Genomic DNA, 16,487 nt, shown 5'->3' on the forward strand with positions numbered 1-16,487 from the left:
AGTTTCTTCTGCATAAGAAATGAACCAGTGCTCAGGGTTTTAATACATGTGGTAAGTACGTAGCGCTGTGGCTTAGTTGTCTAAAGTGCCTGTCTTGTAAACAGGAGACCCTGAGTTCAAATCTCAGCAGTGCCTTGTCTTCATCATCTCAGAAACAAACTTCCTAGCTAAGAAATGGGAATTTCAATGACGTATAACTCAAATTTTCCGTGGCTACGTCTCTACTAATAATGCAATTGTGATTTTAAGAATTTCTTCTGCATAAGAAATGAACCAGTCCTCAGGGTTTTAATTCCAACTTTTCAATCTTTCCTAATTTTTCCTCCTTTTGGCTCTGCTGTGGCATTCCTTCAATCTGCCTATTCTGTGTCATAACTTGGAAGAAAAACAAGTCCCAAATTGAAGCTGTGCTAAAAGATGGATCATTCAATTATAGAATTTCAAAACATAAGGCCTTGTCATTGAACCAGAATCTATTGCATACTGCAAATTGTCAATGTCGTTGAATGAATGCTATTCATAATTTACTTGGTTTCTTAATTGTCATGACTGAAAATGAAATCCTGTTCCACGTTTTTGCTGTGCATGGAATACAACTCAACTCAATGTTGTTTCGCTAAGTTAACCACTTGAAATGGTCGATTGGTTCTTATGTGTTCCCTGCATTTCACATGGAAAGCTTGTGGTGCTGTGGCTTAGTTGGTTAAAGCGCCTGTATTGTAAACAGGAGATCCTGAGTTCGAAGCTCAGTAGTGCCTTGTTTTCATCATCTCAGAAACAAACTTCCTATCTTAAAAATGGGAATTCCATTGACGTACAACCTCAAACTTACCATGGCTACGTCTCTACTGATAGTGCAATTGTGAAATTTAGAGTTTCTTCTGCATAAGAAATGAACCAGTGCTCAGGGTTTTAATACATGTGGTAAGTACGTAGCGCTGTGGCTTAGTTGTCTAAAGTGCCTGTCTTGTAAACAGGAGACCCTGAGTTCAAATCTCAGCAGTGCCTTGTCTTCATCATCTCAGAAACAAACTTCCTAGCTAAGAAATGGGAATTTCAATGACGTATAACTCAAATTTTCCGTGGCTACGTCTCTACTAATAATGCAATTGTGATTTTAAGAATTTCTTCTGCATAAGAAATGAACCAGTCCTCAGGGTTTTAATTCCAACTTTTCAATCTTTCCTAATTTTTCCTCCTTTTGGCCCTGCTGTGGCATTCCTTCAATCTGCCTATTCTGTGTCATAACTTGGAAGAAAAACAAGTCCCAAATTGAAGCTGTGCTAAAAGATGGATCATTCAATTATAGAATTTCAAAACATAAGGCCTTGTCATTGAACCAGAATCTATTGCATACTGCAAATTGTCAATGTCGTTGAATGAATGCTATTCATAATTTACTTGGTTTCTTAATTGTCATGACTGAAAATGAAATCCTGTTCCACGTTTTTGCTGTGCATGGAATACAACTCAACTCAATGTTGTTTCGCTAAGTTAACCACTTGAAATGGTCGATTGGTTCTTATGTGTTCCCTGCATTTCACATGGAAAGCTTGTGGTGCTGTGGCTTAGTTGGTTAAAGCGCCTGTATTGTAAACAGGAGATCCTGAGTTCGAAGCTCAGTAGTGCCTTGTTTTCATCATCTCAGAAACAAACTTCCTATCTTAAAAATGGGAATTCCATTGACGTACAACCTCAAACTTACCATGGCTACGTCTCTACTGATAGTGCAATTGTGAAATTTAGAGTTTCTTCTGCATAAGAAATGAACCAGTGCTCAGGGTTTTAATACATGTGGTAAGTACGTAGCGCTGTGGCTTAGTTGTCTAAAGTGCCTGTCTTGTAAACAGGAGACCCTGAGTTCAAATCTCAGCAGTGCCTTGTCTTCATCATCTCAGAAACAAACTTCCTAGCTAAGAAATGGGAATTTCAATGACGTATAACTCAAATTTTCCGTGGCTACGTCTCTACTAATAATGCAATTGTGATTTTAAGAATTTCTTCTGCATAAGAAATGAACCAGTCCTCAGGGTTTTAATTCCAACTTTTCAATCTTTCCTAATTTTTCCTCCTTTTGGCCCTGCTGTGGCATTCCTTCAATCTGCCTATTCTGTGTCATAACTTGGAAGAAAAACAAGTCCCAAATTGAAGCTGTGCTAAAAGATGGATCATTCAATTATAGAATTTCAAAACATAAGGCCTTGTCATTGAACCAGAATCTATTGCATACTGCAAATTGTCAATGTCGTTGAATGAATGCTATTCATAATTTACTTGGTTTCTTAATTGTCATGACTGAAAATGAAATCCTGTTCCACGTTTTTGCTGTGCATGGAATACAACTCAACTCAATGTTGTTTCGCTAAGTTAACCACTTGAAATGGTCGATTGGTTCTTATGTGTTCCCTGCATTTCACATGGAAAGCTTGTGGTGCTGTGGCTTAGTTGGTTAAAGCGCCTGTATTGTAAACAGGAGATCCTGAGTTCGAAGCTCAGTAGTGCCTTGTTTTCATCATCTCAGAAACAAACTTCCTATCTTAAAAATGGGAATTCCATTGACGTACAACCTCAAACTTACCATGGCTACGTCTCTACTGATAGTGCAATTGTGAAATTTAGAGTTTCTTCTGCATAAGAAATTAACCAGTGCTCAGGGTTTTAATACATGTGGTAAGTACGTAGCGCTGTGGCTTAGTTGTCTAAAGTGCCTGTCTTGTAAACAGGAGACCCTGAGTTCAAATCTCAGCAGTGCCTTGTCTTCATCATCTCAGAAACAAACTTCCTAGCTAAGAAATGGGAATTTCAATGATGTATAACTCAAATTTTCCTTGGCTACGTCTCTACTAATAATGCAATTGTGATTTTAAGAATTTCTTCTGCATAAGAAATGAACCAGTCCTCAGGGTTTTAATTCCAACTTTTCAATCTTTCCTAATTTTTCCTCCTTTTGGCCCTGCTGTGGCATTCCTTCAATCTGCCTATTCTGTGTCATAACTTGGAAGAAAAACAAGTCCCAAATTGAAGCTGTGCTAAAAGATGGATCATTCAATTATAGAATTTCAAAACATAAGGCCTTGTCATTGAACCAGAATCTATTGCATACTGCAAATTGTCAATGTCGTTGAATGAATGCTATTCATAATTTACTTGGTTTCTTAATTGTCATGACTGAAAATGAAATCCTGTTCCACGTTTTTGCTGTGCATGGAATACAACTCAACTCAATGTTGTTTCGCTAAGTTAACCACTTGAAATGGTCGATTGGTTCTTATGTGTTCCCTGCATTTCACATGGAAAGCTTGTGGTGCTGTGGCTTAGTTGGTTAAAGCGCCTGTATTGTAAACAGGAGATCCTGAGTTCGAAGCTCAGTAGTGCCTTGTTTTCATCATCTCAGAAACAAACTTCCTATCTTAAAAATGGGAATTCCATTGACGTACAACCTCAAACTTACCATGGCTACGTCTCTACTGATAGTGCAATTGTGAAATTTAGAGTTTCTTCTGCATAAGAAATGAACCAGTGCTCAGGGTTTTAATACATGTGGTAAGTACGTAGCGCTGTGGCTTAGTTGTCTAAAGTGCCTGTCTTGTAAACAGGAGACCCTGAGTTCAAATCTCAGCAGTGCCTTGTCTTCATCATCTCAGAAACAAACTTCCTAGCTAAGAAATGGGAATTTCAATGACGTATAACTCAAATTTTCCGTGGCTACGTCTCTACTAATAATGCAATTGTGATTTTAAGAATTTCTTCTGCATAAGAAATGAACCAGTCCTCAGGGTTTTAATTCCAACTTTTCAATCTTTCCTAATTTTTCCTCCTTTTGGCCCTGCTGTGGCATTCCTTCAATCTGCCTATTCTGTGTCATAACTTGGAAGAAAAACAAGTCCCAAATTGAAGCTGTGCTAAAAGATGGATCATTCAATTATAGAATTTCAAAACATAAGGCCTTGTCATTGAACCAGAATCTATTGCATACTGCAAATTGTCAATGTCGTTGAATGAATGCTATTCATAATTTACTTGGTTTCTTAATTGTCATGACTGAAAATGAAATCCTGTTCCACGTTTTTGCTGTGCATGGAATACAACTCAACTCAATGTTGTTTCGCTAAGTTAACCACTTGAAATGGTCGATTGGTTCTTATGTGTTCCCTGCATTTCACATGGAAAGCTTGTGGTGCTGTGGCTTAGTTGGTTAAAGCGCCTGTATTGTAAACAGGAGATCCTGAGTTCGAAGCTCAGTAGTGCCTTGTTTTCATCATCTCAGAAACAAACTTCCTATCTTAAAAATGGGAATTCCATTGACGTACAACCTCAAACTTACCATGGCTACGTCTCTACTGATAGTGCAATTGTGAAATTTAGAGTTTCTTCTGCATAAGAAATTAACCAGTGCTCAGGGTTTTAATACATGTGGTAAGTACGTAGCGCTGTGGCTTAGTTGTCTAAAGTGCCTGTCTTGTAAACAGGAGACCCTGAGTTCAAATCTCAGCAGTGCCTTGTCTTCATCATCTCAGAAACAAACTTCCTAGCTAAGAAATGGGAATTTCAATGATGTATAACTCAAATTTTCCGTGGCTACGTCTCTACTAATAATGCAATTGTGATTTTAAGAATTTCTTCTGCATAAGAAATGAACCAGTCCTCAGGGTTTTAATTCCAACTTTTCAATCTTTCCTAATTTTTCCTCCTTTTGGCCCTGCTGTGGCATTCCTTCAATCTGCCTATTCTGTGTCATAACTTGGAAGAAAAACAAGTCCCAAATTGAAGCTGTGCTAAAAGATGGATCATTCAATTATAGAATTTCAAAACATAAGGCCTTGTCATTGAACCAGAATCTATTGCATACTGCAAATTGTCAATGTCGTTGAATGAATGCTATTCATAATTTACTTGGTTTCTTAATTGTCATGACTGAAAATGAAATCCTGTTCCACGTTTTTGCTGTGCATGGAATACAACTCAACTCAATGTTGTTTCGCTAAGTTAACCACTTGAAATGGTCGATTGGTTCTTATGTGTTCCCTGCATTTCACATGGAAAGCTTGTGGTGCTGTGGCTTAGTTGGTTAAAGCGCCTGTATTGTAAACAGGAGATCCTGAGTTCGAATCTCAGTAGTGCCTTGTTTTCATTATCTCAGAAACAAACTTCCTATCTTAAAAATGGGAATTCCATTGACGTACAACCTCAAACTTACCATGGCTACGTCTCTACTGATAGTGCAATTGTGAAATTTAGAGTTTCTTCTGCATAAGAAATGAACCAGTGCTCAGGGTTTTAATACATGTGGTAAGTACGTAGCGCTGTGGCTTAGTTGTCTAAAGTGCCTGTCTTGTAAACAGGAGACCCTGAGTTCAAATCTCAGCAGTGCCTTGTCTTCATCATCTCAGAAACAAACTTCCTAGCTAAGAAATGGGAATTTCAATGACGTATAACTCAAATTTTCCGTTGCTACGTCTCTACTAATAATGCAATTGTGATTTTAAGAATTTCTTCTGCATAAGAAATGAACCAGTCCTCAGGGTTTTAATTCCAACTTTTCAATCTTTCCTAATTTTTCCTCCTTTTGGCCCTGCTGTGGCATTCCTTCAATCTGCCTATTCTGTGTCATAACTTGGAAGAAAAACAAGTCCCAAATTGAAGCTGTGCTAAAAGATGGATCATTCAATTATAGAATTTCAAAACATAAGGCCTTGTCATTGAACCAGAATCTATTGCATACTGCAAATTGTCAATGTCGTTGAATGAATGCTATTCATAATTTACTTGGTTTCTTAATTGTCATGACTGAAAATGAAATCCTGTTCCACGTTTTTGCTGTGCATGGAATACAACTGAACTCAATGTTGTTTCGCTAAGTTAACCACTTGAAATGTTCGATTGGTTCTTATGTGTTCCCTACATTTCACGAGGAAAGCTTGTGGCGCTGTGGCTTAGTTGGTTAAAGCGCCTGTCTTGTAAACAGGAGATCCTGAGTTCGAATTTCAGCAGTGCCTTGTTTTCATCATCTCGGAAACAAACTTCCTATCTTAAAAATGGGAATTCCATTGACGTACAACCTCAAACTTACCATGGCTACGTCTCTACTGATAGTGCAATTGTGAAATTTAGAGTTTCTTCTGCATAAGAAATGAACCAGTGCTCAGGGTTTTAATACATGTGGTAAGTACGTAGCGCTGTGGCTTAGTTGTCTAAAGTGCCTGTCTTGTAAACAGGAGACCTTGAGTTCAAATCTCAGCAGTGCCTTGTCTTCATCATCTCAGAAACAAACTTCCTAGCTAAGAAATGGGAATTTCAATGACGTATAACTCAAATTTTCCGTGGCTACGTCTCTACTAATAATGCAATTGTGATTTTAAGAATTTCTTCTGCATAAGAAATGAACCAGTCCTCAGGGTTTTAATTCCAACTTTTCAATCTTTCCTAATTTTTCCTCCTTTTGGCCCTGCTGTGGCATTCCTTCAATCTGCCTACTCTGTGTCATAACTTGGAAGAAAAACAAGTCCCAAATTGAAGCTGTGCTAAAAGATGGATCATTCAATTATAGAATTTCAAAACATAAGGCCTTGTCATTGAACCAGAATCTATTGCATACTGCAAATTGTCAATGTCGTTGAATGAATGCTATTCATAATTTACTTGGTTTCTTAATTGTCATGACTGAAAATGAAATCCTGTTCCACGTTTTTGCTGTGCATGGAATACAACTCAACTCAATGTTGTTTCGCTAAGTTAACCACTTGAAATGTTCGATTGGTTCTTATGTGTTCCCTGCATTTCACGTGGAAAGCTTGTGGCGCTGTGGCTTAGTTGGTTAAAGCGCCTGTCTTGTAAACAGGAGATCCTGAGTTCGAATCTCAGCAGTGCCTTGTTTTCATCATCTCTTTAACAAACTTCCTATCTTAAAAATGGGAATTCCATTGACGTACAACCTCAAACTTACCATGGCTACGTCTCTACTGATAGTGCAATTGTGAAATTTAGAGTTTCTTCTGCATAAGAAATGAACCAGTGCTCAGGGTTTTAATACATGTGGTAAGTACGTAGCGCTGTGGCTTAGTTGTCTAAAGTGCCTGTCTTGTAAACAGGAGACCCTGAGTTAAAATCTCAGCAGTGCCTTGTTTTCATCATCTCAGAAACAAACTTCCTAGCTAAGAAATGGGAATTTCAATGACGTATAACACAAATTTTCCGTGGCTACGTCTCTACTAATAATGCAATTGTGATTTTAAGAATTTCTTCTGCATAAGAAATGAACCAGTCCTCAGGGTTTTAATTCCAACTTTTCAATCTTTCCTAATTTTTCCTCCTTTTGGCCCTGCTGTGGCATTCCTTCAATCTGCCTATTCTGTGTCATAACTTGGAAGAAAAACAAGTCCCAAATTGAAGCTGTGCTAAAAGATGGATCATTCAATTATAGAATTTCAAAACATAAGGCCTTGTCATTGAACCAGAATCTATTGCATACTGCAAATTGTCAATGTCGTTGAATGAATGCTATTCATAATTTACTTGGTTTCTTAATTGTCATGACTGAAAATGAAATCCTGTTCCACGTTTTTGCTGTGCATGGAATACAACTCAACTCAATGTTGTTTCGCTAAGTTAACCACTTGAAATGTTCGATTGGTTCTTATGTGTTCCCTGCATTTCACGAGGAAAGCTTGTGGCGCTGTGGCTTAGTTGGTTAAAGCGCCTGTCTTGTAAACAGGAGATCCTGAGTTCAAATTTCAGCAGTGCCTTGTTTTCATCATCTCAGAAACAAACTTCCTATCTTAAAAATGGGAATTCCATTGACGTACAACCTCAAACTTACCATGGCTACGTCTCTACTGATAGTGCAATTGTGAAATTTAGAGTTTCTTCTGCATAAGAAATTAACCAGTGCTCAGGGTTTTAATACATGTGGTAAGTACGTAGCGCTGTGGCTTAGTTGTCTAAAGTGCCTGCCTTGTAAACAGGAGACCTTGAGTTCAAATCTCAGCAGTGCCTTGTCTTCATCATCTCAGAAACAAACTTCCTAGCTAAGAAATGGGAATTTCAATGACGTATAACTCAAATTTTCCGTGGCTACGTCTCTACTAATAATGCAATTGTGATTTTAAGAATTTCTTCTGCATAAGAAATGAACCAGTCCTCAGGGTTTTAATTCCAACTTTTCAATCTTTCCTAATTTTTCCTCCTTTTGGCCCTGCTGTGGCATTCCTTCAATCTGCCTATTCTGTGTCATAACTTGGAAGAAAAACAAGTCCCAAATTGAAGCTGTGCTAAAAGATGGATCATTCAATTATAGAATTTCAAAACATAAGGCCTTGTCATTGAACCAGAATCTATTGCATACTGCAAATTGTCAATGTCGTTGAATGAATGCTATTCATAATTTACTTGGTTTCTTAATTGTCATGACTGAAAATGAAATCCTGTTCCACGTTTTTGCTGTGCATGGAATACAACTCAACTCAATGTTGTTTCGCTAAGTTAACCACTTGAAATGTTCGATTGGTTCTTATGTGTTCCCTGCATTTCACGAGGAAAGCTTGTGGCGCTGTGGCTTAGTTGGTTAAAGCGCCTGTCTTGTAAACAGGAGATCCTGAGTTCGAATTTCAGCAGTGCCTTGTTTTCATCATCTCAGAAACAAACTTCCTATCTTAAAAATGGGAATTCCATTGACGTACAACCTCAAACTTACCATGGCTACGTCTCTACTGATAGTGCAATTGTGAAATTTAGAGTTTCTTCTGCATAAGAAATGAACCAGTGCTCAGGGTTTTAATACATGTGGTAAGTACGTAGCGCTGTGGCTTAGTTGTCTAAAGTGCCTGTCTTGTAAACAGGAGACCTTGAGTTCAAATCTCAGCAGTGCCTTGTCTTCATCATCTCAGAAACAAACTTCCTAGCTAAGAAATGGGAATTTCAATGACGTATAACTCAAATTTTCCGTGGCTACGTCTCTACTAATAATGCAATTGTGATTTTAAGAATTTCTTCTGCATAAGAAATGAACCAGTCCTCAGGGTTTTAATTCCAACTTTTCAATCTTTCCTAATTTTTCCTCCTTTTGGCCCTGCTGTGGCATTCCTTCAATCTGCCTACTCTGTGTCATAACTTGGAAGAAAAACAAGTCCCAAATTGAAGCTGTGCTAAAAGATGGATCATTCAATTATAGAATTTCAAAACATAAGGCCTTGTCATTGAACCAGAATCTATTGCATACTGCAAATTGTCAATGTCGTTGAATGAATGCTATTCATAATTTACTTGGTTTCTTAATTGTCATGACTGAAAATGAAATCCTGTTCCACGTTTTTGCTGTGCATGGAATACAACTCAACTCAATGTTGTTTCGCTAAGTTAACCACTTGAAATGTTCGATTGGTTCTTATGTGTTCCCTGCATTTCACGTGGAAAGCTTGTGGCGCTGTGGCTTAGTTGGTTAAAGCGCCTGTCTTGTAAACAGGAGATCCTGAGTTCGAATCTCAGCAGTGCCTTGTTTTCATCATCTCTTTAACAAACTTCCTATCTTAAAAATGGGAATTCCATTGACGTACAACCTCAAACTTACCATGGCTACGTCTCTACTGATAGTGCAATTGTGAAATTTAGAGTTTCTTCTGCATAAGAAATGAACCAGTGCTCAGGGTTTTAATACATGTGGTAAGTACGTAGCGCTGTGGCTTAGTTGTCTAAAGTGCCTGTCTTGTAAACAGGAGACCCTGAGTTAAAATCTCAGCAGTGCCTTGTTTTCATCATCTCAGAAACAAACTTCCTAGCTAAGAAATGGGAATTTCAATGACGTATAACACAAATTTTCCGTGGCTACGTCTCTACTAATAATGCAATTGTGATTTTAAGAATTTCTTCTGCATAAGAAATGAACCAGTCCTCAGGGTTTTAATTCCAACTTTTCAATCTTTCCTAATTTTTCCTCCTTTTGGCCCTGCTGTGGCATTCCTTCAATCTGCCTATTCTGTGTCATAACTTGGAAGAAAAACAAGTCCCAAATTGAAGCTGTGCTAAAAGATGGATCATTCAATTATAGAATTTCAAAACATAAGGCCTTGTCATTGAACCAGAATCTATTGCATACTGCAAATTGTCAATGTCGTTGAATGAATGCTATTCATAATTTACTTGGTTTCTTAATTGTCATGACTGAAAATGAAATCCTGTTCCACGTTTTTGCTGTGCATGGAATACAACTCAACTCAATGTTGTTTCGCTAAGTTAACCACTTGAAATGTTCGATTGGTTCTTATGTGTTCCCTGCATTTCACGAGGCAAGCTTGTGGCGCTGTGGCTTAGTTGGTTAAAGCGCCTGTCTTGTAAACAGGAGATCCTGAGTTCAAATTTCAGCAGTGCCTTGTTTTCATCATCTCAGAAACAAACTTCCTATCTTAAAAATGGGAATTCCATTGACGTACAACCTCAAACTTACCATGGCTACGTCTCTACTGATAGTGCAATTGTGAAATTTAGAGTTTCTTCTGCATAAGAAATGAACCAGTGCTCAGGGTTTTAATACATGTGGTAAGTACGTAGCGCTGTGGCTTAGTTGTCTAAAGTGCCTGCCTTGTAAACAGGAGACCTTGAGTTCAAATCTCAGCAGTGCCTTGTCTTCATCATCTCAGAAACAAACTTCCTAGCTAAGAAATGGGAATTTCAATGACGTATAACTCAAATTTTCCGTGGCTACGTCTCTACTAATAATGCAATTGTGATTTTAAGAATTTCTTCTGCATAAGAAATGAACCAGTCCTCAGGGTTTTAATTCCAACTTTTCAATCTTTCCTAATTTTTCCTCCTTTTGGCCCTGCTGTGGCATTCCTTCAATCTGCCTATTCTGTGTCATAACTTGGAAGAAAAACAAGTCCCAAATTGAAGCTGTGCTAAAAGATGGATCATTCAATTATAGAATTTCAAAACATAAGGCCTTGTCATTGAACCAGAATCTATTGCATACTGCAAATTGTCAATGTCGTTGAATGAATGCTATTCATAATTTACTTGGTTTCTTAATTGTCATGACTGAAAATGAAATCCTGTTCCACGTTTTTGCTGTGCATGGAATACAACTCAACTCAATGTTGTTTCGCTAAGTTAACCACTTGAAATGTTCGATTGGTTCTTATGTGTTCCCTGCATTTCACGTGGAAAGCTTGTGGCGCTGTGGCTTAGTTGGTTAAAGCGCCTGTCTTGTAAACAGGAGATCCTGAGTTCGAATCTCAGCAGTGCCTTGTTTTCATCATCTCTTTAACAAACTTCCTATCTTAAAAATGGGAATTCCATTGACGTACAACCTCAAACTTACCATGGCTACGTCTCTACTGATAGTGCAATTGTGAAATTTAGAGTTTCTTCTGCATAAGAAATGAACCAGTGCTCAGGGTTTTAATACATGTGGTAAGTACGTAGCGCTGTGGCTTAGTTGTCTAAAGTGCCTGTCTTGTAAACAGGAGACCCTGAGTTCAAATCTCAGCAGTGCCTTGTCTTCATCATCTCAGAAACAAACTTCCTAGCTAAGAAATGGTAATTTCAATGACGTATAACTCAAATTTTCCGTGGCTACGTCTCTACTAATAATGCAATTGTGATTTTAAGAATTTCTTCTGCATAAGAAATGAACCAGTCCTCAGGGTTTTAATTCCAACTTTTCAATCTTTCCTAATTTTTCCTCCTTTTGGCCCTGCTGTGGCATTCCTTCAATCTGCCTATTCTGTGTCATAACTTGGAAGAAAAACAAGTCCCAAATTGAAGCTGTGCTAAAAGATGGATCATTCAATTATAGAATTTCAAAACATAAGGCCTTGTCATTGAACCAGAATCTATTGCATACTGCAAATTGTCAATGTCGTTGAATGAATGCTATTCATAATTTACTTGGTTTCTTAATTGTCATGACTGAAAATGAAATCCTGTTCCACGTTTTTGCTGTGCATGGAATACAACTCAACTCAATGTTGTTTCGCTAAGTTAACCACTTGAAATGGTCGATTGGTTCTTATGTGTTCCCTGCATTTCACATGGAAAGCTTGTGGTGCTGTGGCTTAGTTGGTTAAAGCGCCTGTATTGTAAACAGGAGATCCTGAGTTCGAAGCTCAGTAGTGCCTTGTTTTCATCATCTCAGAAACAAACTTCCTATCTTAAAAATGGGAATTCCATTGACGTACAACCTCAAACTTACCATGGCTACGTCTCTACTGATAGTGCAATTGTGAAATTTAGAGTTTCTTCTGCATAAGAAATTAACCAGTGCTCAGGGTTTTAATACATGTGGTAAGTACGTAGCGCTGTGGCTTAGTTGTCTAAAGTGCCTGTCTTGTAAACAGGAGACCCTGAGTTCAAATCTCAGCAGTGCCTTGTTTTCATCATCTCAGAAACAAACTTCCTAGCTAAGAAATGGGAATTTCAATGACGTATAACACAAATTTTCCGTGGCTACGTCTCTACTAATAATGCAATTGTGATTTTAAGAATTTCTTCTGCATCAGAAATGAACCAGTCCTCAGGGTTTTAATTCCAACTTTTCAATCTTTCCTAATTTTTCCTCCTTTTGGCCCTGCTGTGGCATTCCTTCAATCTGCCTATTCTGTGTCATAACTTGGAAGAAAAACAAGTCCCAAATTGAAGCTGTGCTAAAAGATGGATCATTCAATTATAGAATTTCAAAACATAAGGCCTTGTCATTGAACCAGAATCTATTGCATACTGCAAATTGTCAATGTCGTTGAATGAATGCTATTCATAATTTACTTGGTTTCTTAAATGTCATGACTGAAAATGAAATCCTGTTCCACGTTTTTGCTGTGCATGGAATACAACTCAACTCAATGTTGTTTCGCTAAGTTAACCACTTGAAATGTTCGATTGGTTCTTATGTGTTCACTGCATTTCACGTGGAAAGCTTGTGGCGCTGTGGCTTAGTTGGTTAAAGCGCCTGTCTTGTAAACAGGAGATCCTGAGTTCGAATCTCAGCAGTGCCTTGTTTTCATCATCTCTTTAACAAACTTCCTATCTTAAAAATGGGAATTCCATTGACGTACAACCTCAAACTTACCATGGCTATGTCTCTACTGATAGTGCAATTGTGAAATTTAGAGTTTCTTCTGCATAAGAAATGAACCAGTGCTCAGGGTTTTAATACATGTGGTAAGTACGTAGCGCTGTGGCTTAGTTGTCTAAAGTGCCTGTCTTGTAAACAGGAGACCCTGAGTTCAAATCTCAGCAGTGCCTTGTTTTCATCATCTCAGAAACAAACTTCCTAGCTAAGAAATGGGAATTTCAATGACGTATAACACAAATTTTCCGTGGCTACGTCTCTACTAATAATGCAATTGTGATTTTAAGAATTTCTTCTGCATAAGAAATGAACCAGTCCTCAGGGTTTTAATTCCAACTTTTCAATCTTTCCTAATTTTTCCTCCTTTTGGCCCTGCTGTGGCATTCCTTCAATCTGCCTATTCTGTGTCATAACTTGGAAGAAAAACAAGTCCCAAATTGAAGCTGTGCTAAAAGATGGATCATTCAATTATAGAATTTCAAAACATAAGGCCTTGTCATTGAACCAGAATCTATTGCATACTGCAAATTGTCAATGTCGTTGAATGAATGCTATTCATAATTTACTTGGTTTCTTAAATGTCATGACTGAAAATGAAATCCTGTTCCACGTTTTTGCTGTGCATGGAATACAACTCAACTCAATGTTGTTTCGCTAAGTTAACCACTTGAAATGTTCGATTGGTTCTTATGTGTTCACTGCATTTCACGTGGAAAGCTTGTGGCGCTGTGGCTTAGTTGGTTAAAGCGCCTGTCTTGTAAACAGGAGATCCTGAGTTCGAATCTCAGCAGTGCCTTGTTTTCATCATCTCTTTAACAAACTTCCTATCTTAAAAATGGGAATTCCATTGACGTACAACCTCAAACTTACCATGGCTATGTCTCTACTGATAGTGCAATTGTGAAATTTAGAGTTTCTTCTGCATAAGAAATGAACCAGTGCTCAGGGTTTTAATACATGTGGTAAGTACGTAGCGCTGTGGCTTAGTTGTCTAAAGTGCCTGTCTTGTAAACAGGAGACCCTGAGTTCAAATCTCAGCAGTGCCTTGTTTTCATCATCTCAGAAACAAACTTCCTAGCTAAGAAATGGGAATTTCAATGACGTATAACACAAATTTTCCGTGGCTACGTCTCTACTAATAATGCAATTGTGATTTTAAGAATTTCTTCTGCATAAGAAATGAACCAGTCCTCAGGGTTTTAATTCCAACTTTTCAATCTTTCCTAATTTTTCCTCCTTTTGGCCCTGCTGTGGCATTCCTTCAATCTGCCTATTCTGTGTCATAACTTGGAAGAAAAACAAGTCCCAAATTGAAGCTGTGCTAAAAGATGGATCATTCAATTATAGAATTTCAAAACATAAGGCCTTGTCATTGAACCAGAATCTATTGCATACTGCAAATTGTCAATGTCGTTGAATGAATGCTATTCATAATTTACTTGGTTTCTTAAATGTCATGACTGAAAATGAAATCCTGTTCCACGTTTTTGCTGTGCATGGAATACAACTCAACTCAATGTTGTTTCGCTAAGTTAACCACTTGAAATGTTCGATTGGTTCTTATGTGTTCACTGCATTTCACGTGGAAAGCTTGTGGCGCTGTGGCTTAGTTGGTTAAAGCGCCTGTCTTGTAAACAGGAGATCCTGAGTTCGAATCTCAGCAGTGCCTTGTTTTCATCATCTCTTTAACAAACTTCCTATCTTAAAAATGGGAATTCCATTGACGTACAACCTCAAACTTACCATGGCTATGTCTCTACTGATAGTGCAATTGTGAAATTTAGAGTTTCTTCTGCATAAGAAATGAACCAGTGCTCAGGGTTTTAATACATGTGGTAAGTACGTAGCGCTGTGGCTTAGTTGTCTAAAGTGCCTGTCTTGTAAACAGGAGACCCTGAGTTCAAATCTCAGCAGTGCCTTGTTTTCATCATTCATGTCAGAAACAAACTTCATAGCTAAGAAATGGGAATTTCAATGACGTATAACTCAAATTTTCCGTGGCTACGTCTCTACTAATAATGCAATTGTGATTTTAAGAATTTCTTCTGCATAAGAAATGAACCAGTGCTAAGGGTTTTAATACATGTGGTAAGTACGTAGCGCTGTGGCTTAGTTGTCTAAAGTGCCTGTCTTGTAAACAGGAGACCCTGAGTTCAAATCTCAGCAGTGCCTTGTCTTCATCATCTCAGAAACAAACTTCCTAGCTAAGAAATGGTAATTTCAATGACGTATAACTCAAATTTTCCGTGGCTACGTCTCTACTAATAATGCAATTGTGATTTTAAGAATTTCTTCTGCATAAGAAATGAACCAGTCCTCAGGGTTTTAATTCCAACTTTTCAATCTTTCCTAATTTTTCCTCCTTTTGGCCCTGCTGTGGCATTCCTTCAATCTGCCTATTCTGTGTCATAACTTGGAAGAAAAACAAGTCCCAAATTGAAGCTGTGCTAAAAGATGGATCATTCAATTATAGAATTTCAAAACATAAGGCCTTGTCATTGAACCAGAATCTATTGCATACTGCAAATTGTCAATGTCGTTGAATGAATGCTATTCATAATTTACTTGGTTTCTTAATTGTCATGACTGAAAATGAAATCCTGTTCCACGTTTTTGCTGTGCATGGAATACAACTCAACTCAATGTTGTTTCGCTAAGTTAACCACTTGAAATGGTCGATTGGTTCTTATGTGTTCCCTGCATTTCACATGGAAAGCTTGTGGTGCTGTGGCTTAGTTGGTTAAAGCGCCTGTATTGTAAACAGGAGATCCTGAGTTCGAAGCTCAGTAGTGCCTTGTTTTCATCATCTCAGAAACAAACTTCCTATCTTAAAAATGGGAATTCCATTGACGTACAACCTCAAACTTACCATGGCTACGTCTCTACTGATAGTGCAATTGTGAAATTTAGAGTTTCTTCTGCATAAGAAATGAACCAGTGCTCAGGGTTTTAATACATGTGGTAAGTACGTAGCGCTGTGGCTTAGTTGTCTAAAGTGCCTGTCTTGTAAACAGGAGACCCTGAGTTCAAATCTCAGCAGTGCCTTGTTTTCATCATCTCAGAAACAAACTTCCTAGCTAAGAAATGGGAATTTCAATGACGTATAACACAAATTTTCCGTGGCTACGTCTCTACTAATAATGCAATTGTGATTTTAAGAATTTCTTCTGCATCAGAAATGAACCAGTCCTCAGGGTTTTAATTCCAACTTTTCAATCTTTCCTAATTTTTCCTCCTTTTGGCCCTGCTGTGGCATTCCTTCAATCTGCCTATTCTGTGTCATAACTTGGAAGAAAAACAAGTCCCAAATTGAAGCTGTGCTAAAAGATGGATCATTCAATTATAGAATTTCAAAACATAAGGCCTTGTCATTGAACCAGAATCTATTGCATACTGCAAATTGTCAATGTCGTTGAATGAATGCTATTCA

General features: G+C 37.9%; 6 non-coding genes across 6 annotated transcripts; all 6 read left to right on the forward strand.

Annotated features, from left to right (window-relative positions):
• The first annotated feature begins 6,795 nt into the window (after positions 1 to 6,795).
• Positions 6,796 to 6,869, forward strand: TRNAT-UGU (transfer RNA threonine (anticodon UGU)). Its single transcript has one exon. It is a non-coding gene; the product is annotated as a tRNA-Thr (tRNA).
• Positions 6,870 to 9,414: 2,545 nt separating this feature from the next.
• TRNAT-UGU (transfer RNA threonine (anticodon UGU)) lies at positions 9,415 to 9,488 on the forward strand. The gene has a single exon. It is a non-coding gene; the product is annotated as a tRNA-Thr (tRNA).
• Positions 9,489 to 11,160: 1,672 nt separating this feature from the next.
• Positions 11,161 to 11,234, forward strand: TRNAT-UGU (transfer RNA threonine (anticodon UGU)). The gene has a single exon. It is a non-coding gene; the product is annotated as a tRNA-Thr (tRNA).
• Positions 11,235 to 12,906: 1,672 nt separating this feature from the next.
• On the forward strand, positions 12,907 to 12,980 carry TRNAT-UGU (transfer RNA threonine (anticodon UGU)). The gene has a single exon. It is a non-coding gene; the product is annotated as a tRNA-Thr (tRNA).
• A 799-nt stretch (positions 12,981 to 13,779) lies between these two features.
• TRNAT-UGU (transfer RNA threonine (anticodon UGU)) lies at positions 13,780 to 13,853 on the forward strand. The gene has a single exon. It is a non-coding gene; the product is annotated as a tRNA-Thr (tRNA).
• Positions 13,854 to 14,652: 799 nt separating this feature from the next.
• TRNAT-UGU (transfer RNA threonine (anticodon UGU)) lies at positions 14,653 to 14,726 on the forward strand. The gene has a single exon. It is a non-coding gene; the product is annotated as a tRNA-Thr (tRNA).
• The last annotated feature ends 1,761 nt before the right edge of the window (positions 14,727 to 16,487 follow it).

Source organism: Ranitomeya imitator, chromosome 7 (assembly GCF_032444005.1).
Source record: "Ranitomeya imitator isolate aRanImi1 chromosome 7, aRanImi1.pri, whole genome shotgun sequence".
Taxonomy (NCBI): Eukaryota; Metazoa; Chordata; class Amphibia; order Anura; family Dendrobatidae; genus Ranitomeya; species Ranitomeya imitator.